Source organism: Camelus dromedarius, unplaced genomic scaffold (assembly GCF_036321535.1).
Source record: "Camelus dromedarius isolate mCamDro1 unplaced genomic scaffold, mCamDro1.pat HAP1_SCAFFOLD_28, whole genome shotgun sequence".
Classification (NCBI taxonomy): domain Eukaryota; kingdom Metazoa; phylum Chordata; class Mammalia; order Artiodactyla; family Camelidae; genus Camelus; species Camelus dromedarius.
This window is the reverse complement of record NW_026989775.1, coordinates 300,022-322,824: the sequence shown is the minus strand read 5'-3', so window position 1 is coordinate 322,824 and position 22,803 is coordinate 300,022. Positions and strand designations below refer to the sequence as shown.

General features: G+C 43.8%; 2 long non-coding RNA genes across 2 annotated transcripts in view; one reads left to right on the top strand and one right to left on the bottom strand.

Annotated features, from left to right (window-relative positions):
- Positions 1 to 8,525, bottom strand: part of LOC135320630 (uncharacterized) — a 57,003-nt gene extending 48,478 nt beyond the window's left edge. Inside the window, exon 1 of the long non-coding RNA XR_010379875.1 lies at positions 8,317 to 8,525. This is a non-coding gene — a long non-coding RNA (uncharacterized LOC135320630). The remainder of the gene's footprint in view (positions 1 to 8,316) is intronic.
- A 2,889-nt stretch (positions 8,526 to 11,414) lies between these two features.
- On the top strand, positions 11,415 to 20,033 carry LOC135320628 (uncharacterized). Its single transcript, XR_010379872.1, has 3 exons — positions 11,415 to 11,622; positions 19,044 to 19,196; positions 19,954 to 20,033. It is a non-coding gene; the product is annotated as an uncharacterized LOC135320628 (long non-coding RNA).
- Positions 20,034 to 22,803: the final 2,770 nt, after the last annotated feature.

Here is a 22,803-nt window from a genome sequence, read left to right as displayed (position 1 = left end):
TTAAATTTTATTTTGAGGAAATGTTAATATAGATACTCATTTATTATATATATTTAGTTCTTTTAAATCTCTTAAGAAGTCTAATAATATTGCCAGATGTTTTAGAGAAGATCTTAGAAAATTGTTAGGGTCAAAGGGCATAATCCAGAGAGTTTGGAAAGATGCTTTCAAAGTTAGTAAATAGTCCTTTTCCTCTAACCAGAACCTTTTGTGGGTTCTGTTAGTAAACTTCACCTTGAACCAGAAGATACTGTGAGTTATTTCCCAGGTCTTACTGGAGGAAGAAGATTTTTGGTGATAAATTGCCCACGTTGTGACTGACTACTTCAGAGTTTGGTTACTTTTGAACTTATTCTTGCTGGCCTACTTTCAGATGAACACATAGCATCTACATTAAATCATTAGTTTTCTTTCAGACAAATGACCATTGCAAGTTTAATAAAACAGATTTTATTCAAATAATATAAGAAGATGAAGATTTAAGATATTCTTAAATATTGTTTCTCTTTCAGAATGGCCATCTTAACTCTAGAGGAATATCATATCTGGAGTGTGAAAAATGTTCTTGCCAATGAGTTTTTGAATCTACTTTTCCAGGAGTGTTTAAGGTAAATGACAGAGACCGAGGGCAGTGGTACCAGTAGTTCTACATCTTTTCCATTATGTAGTAGTTAGACAACTAGACTACAAAACCATATATTGTCAAAAGAACTGCATTAACCTGTACACCACCTGCAGATGGTAAGTTAGAGCGTGCATGCTTCTCAGAGTCACAATATGCATGATAGGAAAGTAGAGTATAGCTGATAATGTTTATCTTAATAACTCATGATAGAGCAGATTGTAGACACATAGAAAAGAATTTAAAATGTAAAAGCCATTATAATTTGCTATTTTTCTTTACTTTTTTTTTTTTTTAAGACCCTTCCTAACAAGTAAGGCAGTGTGGACAGAGACATAGATCATAAGTCGGCAGCTGTAAATTTTTCACAAAGTATACAATCTTTCCAGTTAGGAGGTTATTTTAGATGCAAATCTGTTTCTTAATTTTCTTTTATTCTTTCTTTCTTTCTTTTTTTTTTCTTTTTTTTAATTTAATTCTTTAGAAGTTCCAAAAAAGATTGAAGGAGAAAGGAGGAAAAAAAGCTGTCAGGGGTGAACATGAAATCATAAAACTTGCCAGATTTTAACTATTTTCCATTTAAAGTAGTTCTCTTTGCTCCAATTTAAAGAAACAACTTATAGTTTCCCATTTTTCATAGTTCTTCATAAATATATGTTGATTTAATAGTATTTTACAGGGTGTGAGTAGGGACAGACTGGAAGTTCAAGATTTGTAAATACTGACAGGTATATATAGAATAGATAAACAAGTTTATACTGTATAGCACAGGGAAATATATTCAAAATTTTGTAGTAGCTCATGGGGAAAAAATATGAAAACAAATATACGTATATTCGTAAAGTACTGAAAAATTGTGCTGTACACCAGAAATTGACACAACACTGTAAACGGACTATAACTCAGTAAAAAAATAAAAATAAGATAAAACTGTTAGAACACTATAAAAAAAGTAGTATTTTAGATTTTTCCTATTTTATTCTCCTTTTCTTATAAAAGCACCCCTATGAAGATCAATAAGGCTTGATATCTTTATGTCTATCATGATTCTCCATTGTAAATACAGAGTAACCTGCCTGTGACACAGCTGTGTTAGAATAAATGAAAATTGAACTCTTCCTGACAGCTAATAATTAATGTATATTTAAAGCATATGAAATCTGATAAGTCTATGATACCCATTTAAATCAATCAGTTGCTCCACTGTCAGTTATCAGCCAGGATCTAAGTTGATGTCTTTATAAAATATAAATACATATAAAAATAATATAAACCTACTATAAACAGAAATGACTTGCTTAGTAATATGAAAATTGAGCAGCTATTTTTATCTCATTTAAAATGATGTCCTCAATTACTTTAAGTTATCATTAATTATATAAACATTTTGACCACTTAAGTTTGTGTCTGAGTCACCTTGCAGCTCTTACATAGCAAAGCATTTTGAACTTTTATATTGCCTTTCCTATTTTCTCATGTTTATCAGGGGCTTGCATAGGCACTATTTTTTCTAGGACTCTATAAACAGATGTATGCCTGAGATTTTCTTTTGTGTCTGTGTTTCTAGCATTATATTACTGACAGATTTTTTTGTTGGTTATCAATCTAATTTTTTTTCTTGGTATATATAGTTCTTTCAGCCCTTTCAAATATATATATATGTAGTCAGTTTACAATGTGTCAATTTCTGGTGTACAGCACAATGCTTCAGTCATACATGAACATACATATATTAATTTTCATACTCTTTTTCACCATAAGTTACTACAAAACAGTATTGGATATAGTTCCTTGTGCTATACAGTATGAACTTGTTTATAAATTGGGAGTTTGAGATTTGCAGGTACTAAATATTAACATTACATTTTATGATGCTTACTTTATCCCATATTCAGACATGCTTTTAAAACTTAATTTTCACTTAATATATAAGTAATCAGACTTACTCTAAATTGTTTTATTTTCTGTCTGTTTCTAAAATAGAATTAGCTAGTAAATTCAGTGGTAAAAGCTTGAATTATACTTTTATTTTATTTGCCAAGATCCCACTCCTGGCTGACCATTTTGGGTATTTAAGTATAAAGTAAGTAAATGTCAGTAGAATTAGGAAACCATTCCTGTGGTAATATTATTTTCAGTCCTTTCAAATAAACTCAGTGCCCAATATTTTGCAGAGGAAGCATTCTAAACATTATCAGGATCTTCTATCTTGTACGTTTGTCAGAAAGCGTCAAATGTTAAACAGTTTGATAAACAGAATAGTGCACCACGCTGACCCCTACCTATATCCATGCTCTAATCCTGAAATCTGTGAATATGCTATTTTACATGGCAAAGGGGATTTTGCAGATGTATCAGGTTAAGGACTCTGAGACAGGGAGATTAGCCTGGATTATCTACATGGGCCTAGTGTAACAACAGGAGTCCTTAAAAATTGAAAATCTTTCCCAGCTGTGGTCAGAAAGATATGACTTTGGAAGAAGGATTAGAAAGCTGTAAAGCTGTTAGCTTTGAAGATAGAGGAAGGGCCATGGGTAAAGAAATGTGGGTGAACTCTAGAAGCTGGAAAAGACAAGGAAATATATTCTTCCCTTGACCTACAGAAGGGCATACAGCCCTGCTGACATCTTGATTTTTAGCCAAATGATACCTGTTCCTGACTTGACCTACAGAACCATAAAATAATAAGTTTGTGTTGCTTTAAGCTGCAAAATTTGTGATAATTTGTTACAGCAGTGATAAAAATAAATATAGGGGAGGTAATCCAACTTTATGGATTGGAGGGCTCAGCATTTTAAAGATGTCAGTTCCCCTTCAACTGATTCAAAGATTTATATGTGCACATCAAAATCCCCAACAGTTAATTGTTGTTAGTTTTTTTGTAGAACTTGACAAGCTGATTCTAAATACATAGAGAAGCGTGAAGGGCCAACAATAGCCAAGATGATATTAAAGAACAATGTTAAAGGACTTATAAAACAATATTAAGTCTATGTGATAACTACCTAAAGTTAGACATATAGACCAATGGAACAGCATTGAATTAAACCCTGTACCATACATGAACAGTAACTTTAGATAGATTATAAAACTAATATATTTGAAACATAAAGCAAAGCATCTGGGGGAGGGTAAAGCTCAGGTGGAATGTGTGCTTAGCATGCATAAGGTCTTGGGTTCAACTCCCAGTACCTCCATTAAAATAAATAACCTAATCCCCCACCAAAATAAAGCATCTAGAAAATAGTGTAGGAGATATTTTAATGACTTTGAAGTGGCAAAGAGTTCTTAAACCAGACAAAGCATGAAACATAAAAGAAGAGTTTTAAGTTGGGCTTCAGTAAAATTAAGAATTATTTTTATCAAGAGATACCATTAAGAAAGTGAAAAGCTAAGCCACACGGTGGGAAAATATATTTACTATACCTATATCCAACAAAAGACTTGTATCTAGGGCATATAAAGAACAAAAACCAGTGGAGAAAAAGGCAGAACCTCAATATTAAAATATGCAAAATAATTGAACAGTTGCTTCACACACACACAAAAAAATCCACATAAGCTATGAAAAGGGGCTGACCTCTTTAGTAATAATGGAAATATGGACTAAAACCACACTTGGAACACCATTAGACATCCACTAGAATACTTAGTTGTTAAGTGATATGAAGCATTGGTGAGGGCAACAAGCAATGGGGACTCTTACACATGGCCAGTGGGAATATAGATTCTTACAAATACTTTGGAAATAGGCTTTTTGAATGAAAGTTATATATGTGTGTGTGTGTGTGTATATATGTACACACACACACATACACATACACACACACCCACACCCTATTACCAAGGGTAACCCATGTGTGTACCCTTCAGAAACTTCTACATCTGAGCACCAAAGGACATCCAGAAAATTCTCATAATCACTATTTGTTATACCCCCAAATAGAAAATGACCCAAACACTTGTCAACAATAAATACATAACCATAACTGGTGGCACATGCATATAAGTTGTATACTTTAAAGCAATAAAAAAATATACTAGTTTACAGAAAACACTAGTGGATGAATCTTACATAATTTTGAGTGGAAAGTACGGGACCAAAAATTTCAAAAGCAAAAAAAACAATCCATGGTGGCTGAATTTATGATGGTGAGTCTATCAAAGGGGTGCCGTAGTAACTGGGAAGAAACCCAAAGTGGAACAGCAATGTCCTGTTTCTTGACTGGATGAAGGTTACATAGATGTGTTTACTTTGTGAAAAATCACTGAGCTGTATACTTAAGATGTGTTCACATTTAAGCATGTATACTATATTTGCATTTTTTAAAAAAAGTTTGCTTGCAAAAAAAGATATCCAAAGCCCAAGTATTTATCAGTAGGAGAATGGATAAAACAAATGATAGTATATTCAAACAATGGAATACTACTCAACAATAAAAAAGAATCAACTACTGATACAAGGATGAACCTCAAAAGCCTAATTTATACATTTCATTGTCAGGTAAATTTTAACTCAGAAGATAAACAAAACTGTAAACAGGCATGTGCCCTGGGGGGAGGGGTGCTGTAGCCTTTGTCTCCTCAGACCTGTGCCATTACTGGCACATCTCGCAAGAAGAGAGGCAGGGCTCAGCCACAGCTACCATCTCCTCCTGTGCATAGTGCCTGGGCTGGGGCGGGGCTGAGGCCTGAATCTGCACGTGGGGGCTCCACAACCTCCTAGGCAGGACTGAGACTTGTTTATAGCCCGAGGCAGAGAGGATCTTTCTACCCTGACACCTCAGAGAACTTGTGCTGCCAAGAGAAACAAGGAGCTCAGATTTGGCACAGAGCATAGGTGGGACTGTTCCGCAGTCTTCCCCGAGCCCACCTACAGACCGCCTACCCGAGGCAGAGCAGGAAGCTGCACAGAGCAGCAGAGTGACCAGCACGAGGAGAGGGCAGGTGGGCAGCCACCCACCTTCCTGGCAGGAACACAGCACCTGACCACGGTGCTGGGACGGGGTGTGATCTGCCCACCTGCCTCCCCCTGATCACAGCATCTGACTGTGGCATCAGGAGGGGGAGTGACTTGCCCGCCCACCAGGTAAGAGCTCAGCTCCTGACCTAGTGTTAGGAGGGGACACAATCTGCTAGCCAACAGCCACTGAGAGCAGCACAGATGAGGGCGCCGACAGAAGGCCTATGAAACAGCAAGCTGAGTTCGCGAAGCAGGGCGAAGACACAAAGACCTCTCGATCAAATCATTAAGGGCACACCATCTCCAGATTAAGTAGGTAACTGATACTCCTTAAGCCATGGTGCCAGAGAGATATGAGCAATGTGAAGAAGCAGAGAAACCACTCCCAATTAAAAGATCAAGAGAAATCCCCTGAAAGCATGATCAAGGAAAAAGACATTGATGGCCTACTAGATCAAGGTTTCAAAAAAAGAGTGATCAAAGTACTGAAGGAACTAAAAAAATAGTGTTTAGGGATATAAAATATGTCAAAAATGAAATAGAAACTATAAAGAAGAACCAAGTAGAATTAGTAAACTCATTGTCTGAGATGAGAGCTGACCTAAAGGCTGTGCAAAGCAGACTAGAAAATACAGAAGAACAAATATGTGATCTAGAAGACAGGACAACAGGAAGCACCCAATCAGAACAGCTGAGAGAAAAACAAATAAAAAACAATGAAAACAATATACGGGACCTATGGGGTAATATAAAGTGTGCCAATCTATGCATAATAGGAGTTCCAGAAGGGGAAAAATAACAAAGGGGATTGAAAAGGTATGGGAAGGACTCATGACTGAAAACTTCCCAGACCTAAAGAGGGAATCATATCCAAGCACAGGAGGCTCAGAGGATCCCAAACAGGAAGAACCCAAACATACCCACACCAAGGCATATCCTAATCAAGATAGCCAGAGTCAAGGATAAAGAAATGATCCTAAAGGAAGCGAGAGAAAAACAAAGAGTGAGTTACAAGGGAACCCCCATAAGTTTTTCAGCTGATTTCTCTACACTATTTACAACAGCTAAGACATGGAAACAGCCTAAAATGTCCATCAACAGATGACTGGATAAAGATGTGGGATATTTATATGATGGGATACTATTCAGCCACAAAAACTGACAACATAACGCCATTTGCAGAGACATGGATGCTCCTGGAGAATGTTATTCTAGGTGGAGCAGAACAGAAAGAGAAAGGGGAATACCATATGAGATCACTCATGTGTGGAATCTTAAATATATGCAAGATCTTGTGGTAACTCACAGCAAAAAAAAAAAGTGACAATGAATGTATGTACGTTCATGTATAACTGAAAAATTGTGCTCTACACTGGAATTTGTCATAACATTGTAAAATGACTATTACTCAATAAAAAATGTTTAAAAATAAGTAAAATAAAATATAACCTTTAAAATACTGTATAATGAGAGGTGTGATGTTCTAGTATCTGTTCTAAGAAGTACGTTAGACACACATAAGAATAACCAATGGTCAGAAAGATCACATGTTACCAGCTACCACCCCATGCAAATTAATGGCATTTAGGAGATATTCATATATGTGTGTACATATGTAAAATATGTATTAGTATATATGTAAATCAAATAAAATATTATAATCTAATGTAAAATCATATCAGCAAAAGCACTGTGCTGACATAAGTATCTTGGTGTAAATAGATTACAATTTTTTATTGAGTTGTCATAATGGGAATATTGTGAACCAAGTGGAAGTTGTAAAAAAAAAGTCATCCAAAAAAAAAAAAAATCCTGACTACATGAAAAGATGCACAGTTACTATAAGGCCTCTCCCCTTATTTACTATCAGTGTGAGAAAGTCTCTTGGAATAAGTTAGGAGAATTAAAAACTCTTAACGAGAAACAAAAATGCACTCTCTGTTAAAGAAAATAAACCAAAAGAAAAAACAAATGAATGGACAATTAAGATCCTACAGATAAAAATACCAATTTTTATGGGAAATATAGCCTTAAAATAAAAAATGAGATTATATTCTAATTTCACCTTTTGAATAAAGATATACAAAATTTAGCTGAATACCTTCGTATTTTGCACTTACGAAGAAAAAATGTATTTGCAATGAAAAAACAGCCATTATCCTGCCTTTTGAGTATTCTAAAGTTTTAGGTTTGAATATATTTCATCTTAAATGGTCTTAAGCACTATGCAGTGGTTGGTGTTTTAAAAATACCACTGTGTGTGGAACTTCTAAAAGTGATTCAAAAAATTTATATTTTTGTAATAATTTAGTAATGGCCCGGATATTATTTTTAACAAGACTACTCACCATGGAATGCTGCAAGATTTTTTCGATGAGTTTATATTCACACATGTTGAAGATTTTCACTATATTATGAGAAAATGTCAACCATGGCAGTATTTTGACTTGAAAACGAGATAAGATGAGAAGCATATTTTAAGTATAAAATAAATGATTGCATGCCTTTAAAGACAAGAAAGTAAAAGCATGATAAACTCTGACTTTGACACACTTAAAATATAAAAATTAACATAATGTGATTTACACACTTCTCTTTAACTCTTTCAGTACTTTCTCAGCCCCTTTCCCATTACACCTGCGTCCCCGCTCCTGACCCGCGGTGTACACACCCCCGATCACACGGGGGAGCGGGGACCCGGGCAGTGAGGACCAGGGACGAGGACACTCACCCGCTCCCGGCGGGCGAGGAGAATAGTCGAAGCGGGCCCGCCAGCGCACCCGTCCCCTCCTGCCCAGCCGGCCGGGGCCCTAGCTCGGTCAGGTCCACACACACCCCGGCAGGAAGCGGGCGCAGGCAGTGGGAAACCGGCGTAACTTCAGACAGCGGGTGGGGAGCGTCCTCCCGCGGACACGCAGGGAGCGCTGTCCTGGAGCCTCCATGGCGCCGCCCGCTCAGTGCTGAGGAAAACAAGCTCCGCCCCCAGGGAAGATGCTGGCTGCTGACGCGGACTGCGCATGCGCACCGCCACCTAAGACACGCTGGCTTCGCGCGCCCCCTGCAGGTCCTCGAGGGCGGTGCAGGATACTCAGAACTCACCGTAGAACACATGAAACCTCCCAGCCAGGATGCTAAATCACTGGAAATCTCAGTGCCCTGGCCTCTTTGTTGGTGGCACTGGCGATGCGCTCATCCAGCCATGCCTGCTCTCTTGCCTGGCACATGCCTCAGTCTTTGGAATCCCGCTTGAATCAGATTCTGTTCTGGAGGAAGGACAGGTGCAGAAGAATCTCAAAATTCCAGACTTAGAAGATGATCAGGAACCCAAACTCAACTCTGTCAACTCCCTGGGGTCCCCTGAGGAGTGTGGTTTTCTCAGACCATCTGCCCTGTGTCAGGAGCAGACGAAGCCTCAGGTATCTTAGAGAGGCTATCATGCAGCACATGCTTTGGACGGTTCTCAGTTCTGACCTGCATGATCTTGAGACCCTTTTGTAACTCCTAACACTGTTTTCTCATACCTATAGTGATGGTTTTTGACGACTGAGTTAATCCTCTTACAATGCTGAGGTGCTATTCCTTGGAAAAGAGAATATTTTGAAGGGATCAACTGTTTATCACTTCCCCCTAATTAAGTATGTTTTTAAAATTAGAAATGTTTCAGGGGGCACTCAGGTCCTCCTCTTGCACCAGTTCCTGGTGTTGCCAGTTTCTGCTCTGAGCTCCAGATCCTGATCCTGCCGGTGGTCTATGGTGATGCCAGTGTGTGCATGCTCTTCCTTGTGCACCGGTGTGGAAAGGAGACAGCCCTTCCCCTACATGAGGCTGCAACATTCTGACACTCAAAGCAGGCACAATGAAGAATCAGCTAGAGCCCCCGGTACCAGCTGTCCCAGGTAGAAACATCACCTTCACCACAGTGTTCCTGTGCTCCTATCAGGCCTTCACTACTCCCAGCAGGCCATGCATGAGCAGTGTGACAGGTGACTGCCTGTCCCAGCACAGCATGGTGGTGATGATCCCACCTTATCTGTTTGTCTTTAGAGTGTCCCCACACCTCTCTGAGCTTCACTTTGCTCTTCTCACAGGCAGGGTTGTACAGGCATGAACCTCACAGTGTTATGATAGGTAGTCATGGTAGCTGCTCACCCAGTGGCAGGCTCTGCCGAGAAGGCTGCTGGGAGTGCTGTGTGTCTTCACACTTGTCCTTCACTCTCCCCAATGAAAACACACTTGGCCTTATCCTTCCCTGGCCTGTGGCCTTTCTGTGTTTGCAAAAGAACATGGAAACAATCTGTTTGCAAAGAAGTTTTGAGGTTTTGTCCATCTGGTCCAGGAAATGCTGACTCTGCTAGATGTGCTGTTGGGTGGGCTCTCATGGGAGAGGCTTGGGCAGGATTTCCCTTGGCAATAAGCTGCCCCACCCAGGCCTTTCCATGATCCAGACTCCTGGGACCAGGGTACAAATCCCCAGCTCCCCACTTGTCAACAATGTGACCTGGGCAACTTTCTCAAACCCAAGCTTTGTCCACCCAAGGTCATCAGAGATGGGGGATAACAGGATGTCCTGCACAGAGTGTCTGTGCAGATTAAGTGAGGTAGAACAGACAGAAGTGGTGGGTCCTGGCCCATTGGTTGGCAGAAGGGAGCTCACCATGTGCAGCAATTTCCGCGGGTCACCCAGCAATCTGCCCAGAGGCTTAGCCGCTCCATCACTATCATGTGTCTGAAGTCCACTTAACCACATGGGAGAGAAACAAACACATATTCTGAGTGTAGCTGTCACAGGGAAAAGTGTATCTGAGCTGGGAGTAATACCAGAGAGTGATCAGGATTGTGGAAGATTCCCCTTGAGGTTGAGCAGACTGGAGCTGCCCTCCAGAGCCTTGGGTTAGTGAGGATGGGCTTGTAGAAATGCCTCTCTCCTTTACCCATCAATGCTAGGTCCTGCGGGTACTGAGTCCCACAATCGGTGTGCTGCTAGTGCCCTCAGCACAGAGAAAAACCCAGGTGTTCCCACAAGGCTTCGGCCATGTCCTCTGCTTCCTGAACTCCTATTCTGGTGACCCCACCTGGGATGCAGAGATGAGGTGAGGCAGGGGCTTGTGCTGTCAAAACCACTGCTCTACCCTGGGAATCTGACACACAGTAGGTGCTCGGTAAGTCATTGTTGAATGAACAGCAATACTGGGCCAATTTTCTGTGGGTGTCTGTGCCCCCAGATCAGGGACCCCTCAGGGCCCACCTCACAAGTGACATGAAAATAATAATGCCACCAGGAGCAATAACAGTTCCTCAGAATAAGTGGGCTTTTCCAAGCACTCTCCACCTGTTGCAAAGGCCTCCCAGCAGGGAAGTGGGCTGTCAGGGGCAACACTGCACTCTCCACTGTAACAAGGAGAAAGCCAAGGGCCACAGAGAGGAGTGCCTTTCCAGTGTCACTGCTCACTTTCCCACCTTTTGGGAGACTGGGAGGCTTTTCTACTACATTCTGGCTCTGAAGCCCCAATACTGTTTGGACATGCCTCCCTCCCTGGAGCAGGGAACCACTAAGTGACCTGTCACTTGTCACCAAGCAGACAGGCTCATTTCAGCTCATTGTGCCACCTGCAGTTTGTACTAGTAGCAGGATCCTCTGGGAGACATCACACTCTCCCAACCTGAAAACAGGTGAACAGCTCACAGGTTTCCTGGAGAGGATGGTCACATGGCCTTGATCTGGCCAATCAGCATTTTCCATCCTCCCTGGCCACTGTGATTGGCTCAGGGCTGGGCACCAGCCCAATCAGGCTCCACGGAGGTCAGGCCTAGTTACTGGGATCCTGGGAGCAGAGAAGTTCTATTTCAGTTGAGAGTTGAGGGGTGATGATGTCAGCCTGTGGCAGTTGGTGACTATCTTGCTCTAATAAAGGCAGAGCCATGTGAAGATGACACCATTGGCAGAGCCCAGAGGTGGGGAAGGATGACTTCTGCTGATGTCACTGAGCACCAGGTACAGCCCTGCCTGAAGCTATCTCCCTGTGGATGTCTCAGTTAGGTAAGTCATTCTCTCCTGCCCTGTTTGCTTCTTTAAGCCACTTTGGTTTTCTGTCACTGGTTTTAAGAAAAAGTTTGACTATTCCTTCAAGCTGGCTAAATGGAGACCCTGGAACTGCAACAGTGTGGTGACAGGCAACAATGTGGCTAATAGACTCCAGAGGCCTCTGTTCAAACAGGGGATTGTAAATGACAAGGGAGAGTACACATGGCCTCAGTGAACAGATTTGCTAGTGGTAGCTCGCAGTTCCTGGATATTAGAGTGCATGCACTCAGCCAAGTCTCAACTCTGCTCTCACACTTGCTAACTCATACATCTCCTCTCCCACCTGCCCGGCCTAGGGGGGCTGGACACCCCCAGGCACCTGAAACAGCCCAGGGCTTTGTGTTGTAATTTACACAGGCTGCCCCCACTTCTGAGGGTGAGGGTGACTGGGTTCCAGTTTACAGAGAAAACAGACTAGACGGTCTCACTGGTGAGCTGTGGGGGTGGGACCCCAATCTACCATCTGACCTATGACTTCAGAGTGGCCAGCCTCCCCACCCTCAGCCAGGATGCTTGCTAAGCCTAGGGGCTCAGGAGTCCTCCCTCCAGCACCCCTCCTGGAGGTGAGAGTGGGGGGTGGCTCTTCCCTATACAACATTCACCCCTGCAGGGGCACACGTGTGACCTCACAGTCTGTCATCCCTTCCTTATGACCTGGACCTCCTTGGCAGGGCATGAGAGGTGCCTTGATGTGTGAGAACTGCAGTTCATGGGTGCATACGTGGGCAGGTGCACCAAGACTGAGAGGACAGCACCCCAATTTAAGCCCCCTCCATGCTCAGATGATTACATCCTGGAATTGAGGGGTTCCCATGGGTCAGGTGGCCAATTCTGGCCTTAGGGGCAAATTCTTATCACCCAGGGGGCTAATTTTTAAATTAAATTACACATTTACAATTCAATAGTCAAGCCCCTTTCTCAGCAGCCTTGTAGCCTCTCAGCTTTTACCCCTCGCTGTGACCATGTTCTTAGCTTCAAATTGAGTGCCATTATGGACATGAACATGTCCCTGTCATGTGTCACCTTCAGAGTAAGGGGCCACCCAAAACTCCCCTCCCTTCCCCTTGTCGATACCTCCACACAGGGAGTAGGGCCCTTTTGATGCAGTTTTGCAAATGTGTGAGCTAAGGGTTTAGAATGACCAGGCTAGGAGGGGTCTGCCCCACATAGCAGGGCAGGTGGGCTGGCAGGGGGTGATGGTTCACTTGTAAAACTCAGCTGGTGTCAGGCAGCGACAACAGACTGGCAGCCAAGGGCTCAGCTGGTGCAGAGTAAGCGGATTAAATGTGTTCACCCAGACGCCTCGGGGGTGGCAGCCCTAGAGTAAGACTACAAGTGAGGAAGGTGGAGGGTCCCCAGTGCCTGGACCTCCACCTTCTAAAAATCAGGACTGAGATGTGGCTTTGAAATCAGAACACTGGGGTTCAAAGCTTCCCCCACCACTTGGTCAATAATTCAAAGCAAATGAGCCTCAGTTTTCTCATGTGTAAAATCGGAACATTGAAGCCTTTCCCTCTGAGGGTGTGGAGGTAAGTAAATGCGGTCACAGCAGAGCACAGGAGCTGTCTGGGCTGAGCCTGCACACAGGCAGGCCATTGTTGCTGCCATGACCACCGTCTTCCAGGGCAGGGTCTGCACACTCTCCCTGTGAAGGTCCAGACAGTAAACATTCTAGGCTTTGAGGGACCTACAGTCCCTGTCACAACTACCACCCTCTGCTGTTGGAGGGCAAAGGCAGCTCCTGCAGTAGGTAATCCAGGCTCGCACCTCTGCTTCCTGGGATAAGTATTCCTGAGATACAATTGTCATATAACTTTGTTGGCTTTAGGTGTGCAGCATAATGACTTGTTACATGTGCATATTGTGAAATGATCACTGCATTAAGTTTACTTGACGTCTGTCATCACCCATACTCACACACTATTTTCCTTGTGATCAGAAATTTTAAGAGGTACTCTCTTAACAACTATCAAATGCACAGCGCAGTGTTGTTAACTACAGTCAGCTTGCAGTACATTATGTCCCCAGGACTTGTTTATCTTCTAACTGGAAGTTTGTACATTTTGATTATCTTCCCGAATTTCAATCACCCCCTGACTCACCTCTGGCAACCACCAACCTGATCTCTGTTTCTATGGGTTTCGGTTTATTTTGTAGATTCCACATATAAATGAGATCATAGGTATTTGTCTTTCTCTGTCTTATTTATTTCACTTAGCATAATACCCTGAAGGTCCATCCAAGTTGTCACAAATGGCAGGATTTCATTTTTTTAATGTCTGAATAAGATTCCATTATATATACATATATATGCATCACGTTTTCTGTATCCATTCATCTGTTGATGGACACTTAGGTTGTTTACATATCTTGGTTATTGTAAATAATGATACAGTGAACGTGAGGGTGCAGTTGTCTCATTGACATAGTGATTTCATTTCCTTTGGATATATTCCCAGCAGTGGACTTGCTGGATCATATGGAAGTTCTAATTTTAAATTTTGGGGGAGTCTTCTTACTCTTTTCCAAGTGATGGCACCAATTTACATTCCCACCAACATTGCAGAAGTTTCCTTTTTCTTCACACTACCACCATCACTTGTTATCTCTTGTATTTTGATGACACCCACCCTGACAGGTGGGAGGGGATATCTCATTGTGGTTTTGATTTGCATTTCCCTGATGGTGAGTGATGTTGAGCACCTTTTCATGTACCTGTTAGACATCTGTGTGTCTTCTTTGGAAAAATGTCTATTCAGTTCCTCTGCCCAATTTTTAAATCAGATTGCTTGTTTTTTTGCTGTTGAATTGTAAGAGTTATTTATATGTTTTGGGTGTTAACCCCTTATCAGATATATAGTATGAAAATACTTTCTCCCCTTCTGTCTGTTACCCTAACATCTGCTTTCTGGATGACAGGGGTCCAGGCACTTGGGAATCTCTGCTTCTCACATGTTTCCAATGGTGGGTGGGTGAGGGCTGTGTTCTGATAAAACTGTGCACAACCGTGGGTCACTACCCCTTCTTTTAGAAGGTGGGCTCTGAAGAGTGCAGTGTGGGCAGGGATGTTTCCCTGAAGTCAACTTTTGGATGGTCATGTGCCCTGGAACTCACATCTTCTAGCCCGGATGTGATGGGGGAATTTGCCAAGGGAGGACCTTGCAGCTAAGAGACTGACCAGGTGCTCTTGTGTCTTGTTGGAAGGACCTGGAAACAAAGTTGTGTGGAACAGGGACTCCTCCAGGTCACAAGGCTCAGTTCAGACTTCTGGGATGCAGAGTCCTGCTCTGAGCCACTGTCACTGAGGAGGGAAGGGCCTCAGGCAGGAGGGAGGGTTTGCTGGATTTCACTTGCCCTATTTGTCAAGTATCAGCTCTGGTGATGTGTGGCACATGGGCTTAGCTTTGGGCATGTAAGAGGAGAGGTTCCTGGGGAAGGGCTGGCTTTTTCCTCTGATTGAGGTCCTACTGTGTGCCAAGCACAGCAGTCCTCTGAGTCAGAGCTGGAAAGCCAGGCACAGAGAGGTCAGGGAGTTTCCAGGTCACACAACATTAGGGGCATCATTAGGGTCTGATGCAGACCTGACGCCCAGCCTACATTCTCTCTCCTTTCCCAGGACCATCATGATCCCACATGTCAGCATCACCCAGAGAGGCCCAGGTATGGGCGCTGGGACCTTTCCTGCCTAACATGCCAGGAGCCTTAAGAGGGAGGACAAGACACTTCCTGAGTCCATGATGCCCAGAGGCTGCTCTCAGCTAGAGGCCCAGCACACACTCTTGGATGAATCCTAGCTCTGTCCTGAGTCACTCTGTCTTCCCTGCCTCAGTCCTTCTGCCCACATGGGGCTGGAAACAGCAGCCACTTCACAAAAGTCTAAGGAAACTCCAGGATCCTGGAAGCAGCGCCCTCACACAGGGAGCATGGTGGGGTCAGCCTCCATTGTCTCCTTAACTTTTCCTCACCTCTTTGCTGGATCAGGAGTCCTAGCGGGGCCCTGGCTTGTCCCAATTCTCATCCCAGATCAGGGTCCAGCAGGGGGTGGTGTCCAGGCTGGACTCTGTCCTCTGCCCCTTCTGGGCACCCTCATTCCCTACACCTTGGCTGCCTGGACACTGTCTTCCAGGGGCCACTCTGTGCCTCCCACACCTACCTAGCATCCACCCACCCTGGGTTACTCCATCGCCCTCTGGCCCTTGGACACACACCTACTCCGTGTTGAGTGGAAATGAGGTGACGGACATGCTAGGCCTCCTGGACAGTCTGGGGGAGCCCAATATCCCCATCCTGCCCACCGCCCCAAGAGCCCAAGTTGGGGAGAGGGTGTGCCTCCATTCATACTCTGATTTGCTCAGATTCTCAGCACCTACTTTGCTGGGTGGATATGGGGGCAGAGGGATGATGTTAAAGCAGGAGACCTGGACAGCAGAGCATGAGAAGGGGGCTAGCCCAGGCTGGCCTCATAACCCCCTTAGCCTTGGCTTTCTCATCTTTAAAGTGGGACAGACTATTGTGAGGTGAGCAGGATCCTGACCCATAGCCAGGCACTGTCCTACACGCATAAGAGAAGATCACTGACTCCTCATGAAAATCTGTGGGGCAGGGACAGGCATTATCACCCATTTCTGCAGAAAAGTAACTGAGGCACAGAGAGAACAGAGGAGGTGACCACCCCAGATTACAGAGCCCAGGTCATCTGGTTCCAGTGTCCAGGCTCATGGTCAGTGCCCACTCTGGGTTTCCTTCTCCCTTCACCCTCCACTGGGACCCATGGCTGCAGCCTCATCTCAGTGTAATTGTTCAAGGGGAGCAAGATGGGGGCTCTGAGTGCCCGTTTCTCTGAGCACTGCTTTCCCAGAATGCTCAAGGGGTTGACTGTATTCACTACTGGACACCCAGGCCTGGGCCCAGGCCAGCCACACTGCAAGGCATGAATCAATGATTGTTTAGTGAATACCTGGAGCTCTGCATGAACCTGCATGTTGCTCCCATTTCCTCATCTCCACAGCTGGCTACCCGGCCAACACCTTATGTCATCAGGCCTCTGCCAGGGACAGTCAAGGGGACCAGAGCTGCTCATCTGGGGACAGGGAGCCTCAGGGGCCCTTTGTCTGTCCCAAGCATCTCCTGGGCCAATTCACAGGGAAGCCCAGCCAGCTTCCAGGAACAGCAATCAGGTCCCAATCCCAGGGGTGTAGAGTAGGTCTTGAGGGGTGTTTCCTGAGACTGACTTTGTGTATGAAGGGGTCCTGGGGGTCAGGCTGCTTTCAACCTCCATTCCAGGCCCATACCCCTGCTGGCAGCATTGAGCTAGTCATAAAGGACACAGGCTGTGGGGCCAAGGCTATAGCAGGGCTCTGCTCCCTCTCTGTGGCTCAGTGTCCTCATTTGTAACAGAGAACTAGTAACAGGGCAATGGGAGGGCTCACTGAGACCCTCCTCTGTGGCTTTGGTTGGACACTGCCCTCTCTCTGCTCAGTGCCCTTCTCTGTAATAGAGAACTAGTAACATTTTTCTTAGCCCATTTTGGCCCCATTTTTCTGAGTCTCTTTCCACATTCAGCCCAGTGCTTTCACAGAGATCACAGACTTGGGAGATAATCAGAGTGTGGTCTCAGCCCTAGTGGTCCCAACTGAGGCCAGAGGAACTTCAGGAGGGGTGGGAATCCAGAAGTGCTTCATGGAGGAGGTGAGATCTGAGCTGTGTCCCCAAGGATGAGCTGTCATCCAGCTGAGGCCTGGCACTGAGCAGGACCCATGTACATGGTGAATGAGGGTGTGAATGAATGAATGGGCACCCCTCTAACAGAGAGTGAGGGGGGAAGTCCCCCAGGCCAAAGCAGGAACCACAGGGCACCCTGGGGGAGCAGAGGGCGGGGCTGCAGTGTGATGCCTGCCTCACTCTTTATGGGTGTCTTGCCCCCACTTTAGCCTGTGTTCTGCTGGATTGGGAGCCCTTGCCTCTCCTCTGCTCCAGGATCCTGCTCTTCATTCCCAGCAACACCCACCTGTGTCACCTCAGTGTCCCCAAGTGGACCTGGACCTGTCTTGTGGGAGATTGTGAAGAGGGATTTGGTGTGCAGCCCAAGACTGAAGTGGGAGGGAGAGGATAATAGGGACCTCCAGAGGGGATCATGGGCTGGGGGAAATCAGAGGGGTGGGGAAGGCAGAGACTCAGGGCTGAAGGATCCTGCTAGTGGTGGCTCCTTCACAAGGGGCTTCACAGGGAGGAAGCATTCATGGGGTAAAGGCAGAGCTCAGTTTGGGCCTCGCTGACATGGAACAGCTCATCACAGAGACGTCCAGAGGAGCTGGATATAGGGAACAAAGGTGCCACTGATGTCAGGGTCAGAGCCTGAGACCCAGATGAGGTGGGGCGGTGGTGCAGGGTAAGGGGCTTGAGGATGTCAAGATGTTCATTCATTGGGGTCCTCACGGTGGGGACCTTCATGTCCATTTCACATGGTGCCTGACAGAGCTAGACTTAGGGACCTCACTGAGTAGACACGTGCTGACAACCTAGAGTCTCCTGTTTCCACATAAAGTCCCTGGTGTGAAGCCAGCTGGCACTCTTTAGAGTCATACACCCGCACCCCTGGGCTCTCTGTGTGCCTAGAGCCCAGGGGCACCTTACCTCCCACTCCCCACTGCAGGACCCTTTGCACACCTGCATTTCCACAAGCTATAAAACATCTTCTCTTGCTGTGTTTACCCTATGAGAACTCATTTCCCTAGGAAGAGAGGCCTCACATCCTGCCCTTATTAAAGTGGTAAAGCCTGTTGTTCAGAGAAGCCCCTGACAGATCTCACAACCAACCAGGTACCTGTGCAAGAATTGATCATGCAGCCCCCTCCTCCTTGTGTGCACAGCACCCCCCCAATAACAGACCCCACAAACTCAACCTTGGCCCTCGTGTAGGCACCTCTTGCCTGTGTGGCCTGATGTTGCCTATAGCAGTGTCCCTATTAAACTTTCCTAAACCCTTCTCAGATGCTGGTAATTCTTTACCAACCCAAGTAACTAGCCCGCCATTGTGCCCACAACACCTGAAACAGAATTGGCTAAATTATGCAGATTGATGATGCAGGTTAATTTGCTATAAAGGTGAAATCAAGGTTTACAAATAAAAGAAACATACATACTCACGGCAGGACTAAGAACTCACACGGATAACTAAGACCCTCCACGCGCATCCCACTGTGGCCTCAGGGCCTTTGCGCTGGCTGCTCTTTCAGCCAGGATCTCTCTCTGCCTGCTTCTTAAACACCTCCAGGAATCTGCTCAAATGTCCTCCCTGACCTTATTTTTCTCCATGGAACATATCACCTCTGGACACTGTGCATATTTTACTTAATTTTCTCTGTGTCCCCCACCAGGCTGTCTGCTGCATGAGAATGGAGACCTGCCTGCTTCACTACCTGCTGTGCCCGGTATCTGGAACCCGCCCAACACACAGTATGACGTCAGCGAATGTGTGACGGGTGTGTGATCACTGTAGGCCACAGACAAATGTCTTCCCAGCAGTGATGGTAAGAGTCATTCATTCTCTGCTTACTGAGCCCTACTGTGCACTGGATACTGACCTGGGTGGGAGGCATGCAGTGGATGAGACACAGTGAGCAAACACAGCATGTTAGGAGGGACACGTGCTCTGGAGAGCACACAGGGCTGGGGGAAGTCAGGAGTGCAGGAGTGGAGGAGAAGAGGGCCAGGTGGAGAAAGTGGTGGCAGAAGAGACAGAGAGGTGGGGCCCAGGTCTTGCAGGGCAAGATGGCTCCTGTGAGGGCTTTTCCTCAGGGCAGTGGAACCATGGCTGGGCGTGGAGCAGGGGCCCGGGTCCTGAATGCTATGCAGGAAATCGAGAAGGTGTCTGCTGGGGAGATGTGCGTGGAGGAGGCTGTCCCTGTAGACTGTGCAGGCAGGGAAGGCTCCTCTGAGGGGGTGACATCTGAGCTGAGCCCTTGTATGGACCGTGTTTCCACCTTCTGTAGACTGGATGCTTTCGTCTGCCCTGCAGGCCTATGCAGGACACTCCCTGTTCTCAGTCACCTGGACTTGGCCTCCTGCCTCCCTTGTGGGCCCTCCCACCCCAGAAGGAGTCCTTCTACATCTAATGCACTACCTCCTCCACTGGACTTGGACTCACACTGAGCCACTGTCCACCTGCCCAACTCACCCAGAGTCAAGTCCAGACACTTGGGGGAGCCCCTCCACCCTAGAGCCCATGAACTTACTCAAATGGCCAGTCCTCAGCCTGCTTACATGCCTCACCCTCCCCTCCTGCAGAAACCCTGTGACAGATCCTTTCCACAGCACCCTGCTCCTCGAATCCTAACCCCAGGCTTTCCCATGGTGTATGACCCCGCATGGGGTGCAGTCCTCTCCTCCAGTCTGGTGAGTAGAAACTACCTTTTCTCTTTTCTTTTGTTAATATATTTATTTTTTAATTTTTATTTTATTGAGTTATAGTCAGTTTGCATTGTTTTGTCAATTTCCAGCATAGAGCATAATTTTGTCAATTGTGTTTACCCTTTCAAGAAACCATCTCTTGGCTTGATTTTTTCAAATGTTTCTAATATCTCTATTTTATTTATTTCCTCCCTGATCTTTGTTATTTCCTTCCTTCTGCTTACTTTTGTTATTTTTTGCTCTTCTTTTTCTAATTCTTTTAGGTGGTAAGTTTGATTGTTTATTGCAGTTTTTCCTCTTTTTTGAGGTAGACCTGATTCTCTCACTATAAACTTCCCTCTAAGCACTGCCTTTTCTGGATCCCATAGGTTCTGTGTGGTTGTGTTTTCATCATCATTTGTCTCACTGTGTTTTTTTATTTCTTCTTTGATTTCATCATCCACCCATTTTTTTTAAAGTAGTATGTTTTTTAATCTCCATGCTGTCATTTATTTCTCCTTTATTTTTCTGTAGTTAATTTCTAGTTTTATGGTATTGTGTTCAGAAAAAGTTGCTTCAAATATTTTCTATCTTCTTCAAATTGTTAATGCTTCTTTTGTGCCAAAGTATATGATCTATCCTAGAAAATGTGGTACGTGCGCTTGGGAAGAATGTATATTCTATTTTAGGGAAATATAATGTTCTGAAAATATTAACCAAGACAAATTGTTCTATTTTATCATTTAATATCTATGTTGTCTTATTAATTTTATGTATGGAAGATCTGTCCAGTGATGTTAATGGATAGTTAAAGTCTTCTACCATGACTGTATTCTGATCAAATTTTCCCTTTTTATCTGTTATGTATTTAGGTGCTCCTATGTTGGGTTCATATATGTTAATGAGTGTAATATCTTCATCTATGACTCCTTTAATCATTATAAAATGTCCTTCTTAATCTTTATAATCTTTGTTTTAAAGTCTATTTTATTTGAGATCACTGTTGATATTCCTGCTTTCTTGTCATTTCCATTTTTGTGGAATATCTTTTTCAATCCTCTCACTTTCAATCTATGTGTGTCCTTCTCCCTAACGTGGGTCTCTTGTAAACAGTGTATTGTAGATACTTGCTTTATTATCCATTCTGCACTCTATATCCTTTGATTAAAGCATTTAGTCCATTGACATTTATAATAATTATTGATACATATGTGTTTATTATATTTTGAACTTTGTTTTGCAGTTGATTTTGTATTTCCTCTTTGTTCCTTTCATTTTCTTTTTGTGGTTTGATAGTTTTCCTTTTTATTATCTTGGTGTCTTCTTAGTTTTGTGACTCTGTTGTAACTCTTTGGCTTGTGGTTACCCTACTTTGTATATATATTAACCCATTACTGTATCTGTTTGTTTTAAACAGATAGTAATATAAGCTCAAACTCATCCTACCAAGAACGAGAGAGAGAGAGAGAGAGAGAGAGAGAGAGAAACCTGTACATTTTCTTGTTCGCCTCCCCCACCCTTAATGATTTAGATGTCCTCTTTTATGATTTCATGTTTATTCTGTTGTAATTCATTGTAGCAATCACCTTTCCAATCATGGTTTTCTCCTTCTTGTAGCATCCTGCTTCTTTTCTGTTTAGAGTAGGTCTTTCAATATTTCCTTTAGCATAGGTTTAGTGTTGCTAAATTCTTTTAGTTTTTGCTTGTCTGTGAAGTTCTTTATCTCTCCTTCTATTCTAAAGGATAGCCTTGCTGGATAAAGTATCGTAGGCTGCATCATTTTTTCATTCAGGACTTTGAATATTCCTTGCCCCTCCCTTCTGGCCTGTACTGTTTGTGTAGAGAAATCAGCTGAAAATCTTATGGGGGTTCCCTTGTATCTCATCCTTTGTTTTTCTCTTGCTGCCTTTAGAATCATTTCCTATTCTCAACCCTGGTCATCCTAATTGTAATATGTCTTGGTGTGGGTCTGTTTGGGACCTCCTTGTTTGGGACGCTCTGTGCTTCCTGTACTTGGATATCTGATTCCTTCTTTAGGTTTGGGAAGTTTTCATTCATGATTTCTTCACATACCTTTTCAATCCCCTTTGTTCTTTCTTCTCCTTCTGGGACCCCCATGCATAATGTTATTCCATAGGCCCCTTATATTGCTTTCATTGGTTTTTATTTGTTTTCTCTCAGCTGTTATGTTGTCCTGTCTTCTAAGTCACATATTCATTCCTCTCAAATATCTAGCCTACATTTTACAGCCTTTAGCTCAACTGTCATCTCAGCAAATGAGTTTTCCAATTTTCACTGGCTCCTCTTTAGAGTTTCAATTTCGTTTTTTGACATATTCTCTGTCTCTATAGACAATCTCTTTTAGTTTCTTCAGTACTTTGATTACTCCTTTCTTGAAATCATCTAGTAGACTATGAATGTCTATTTCATTGATTGTTCTTTCAGGGGATTTATCTTGTTCTTTTAATTGAGAGAGGTGGCTCTGCTTCTTCATCTTGCTTATATCTCTCTGGTACTATGGCTTATGGAGTATCAGTTATCTACTGTCGTGCTTTAGGAGTTTATTTATTTATATAAAGTGGATGCAGAAATAAAACTAAGCACAAAGAAATTAGTTTTAAAAGCAGTATAATCAATAACAGAAGAACATATTGAAACAAGATAACAATTGAGTTGGGATGAATTTTTAAAACATTAAAGGAAGAAAAATATTTGAGAACAGAGTATAATCATAACAGAAGAACAAAA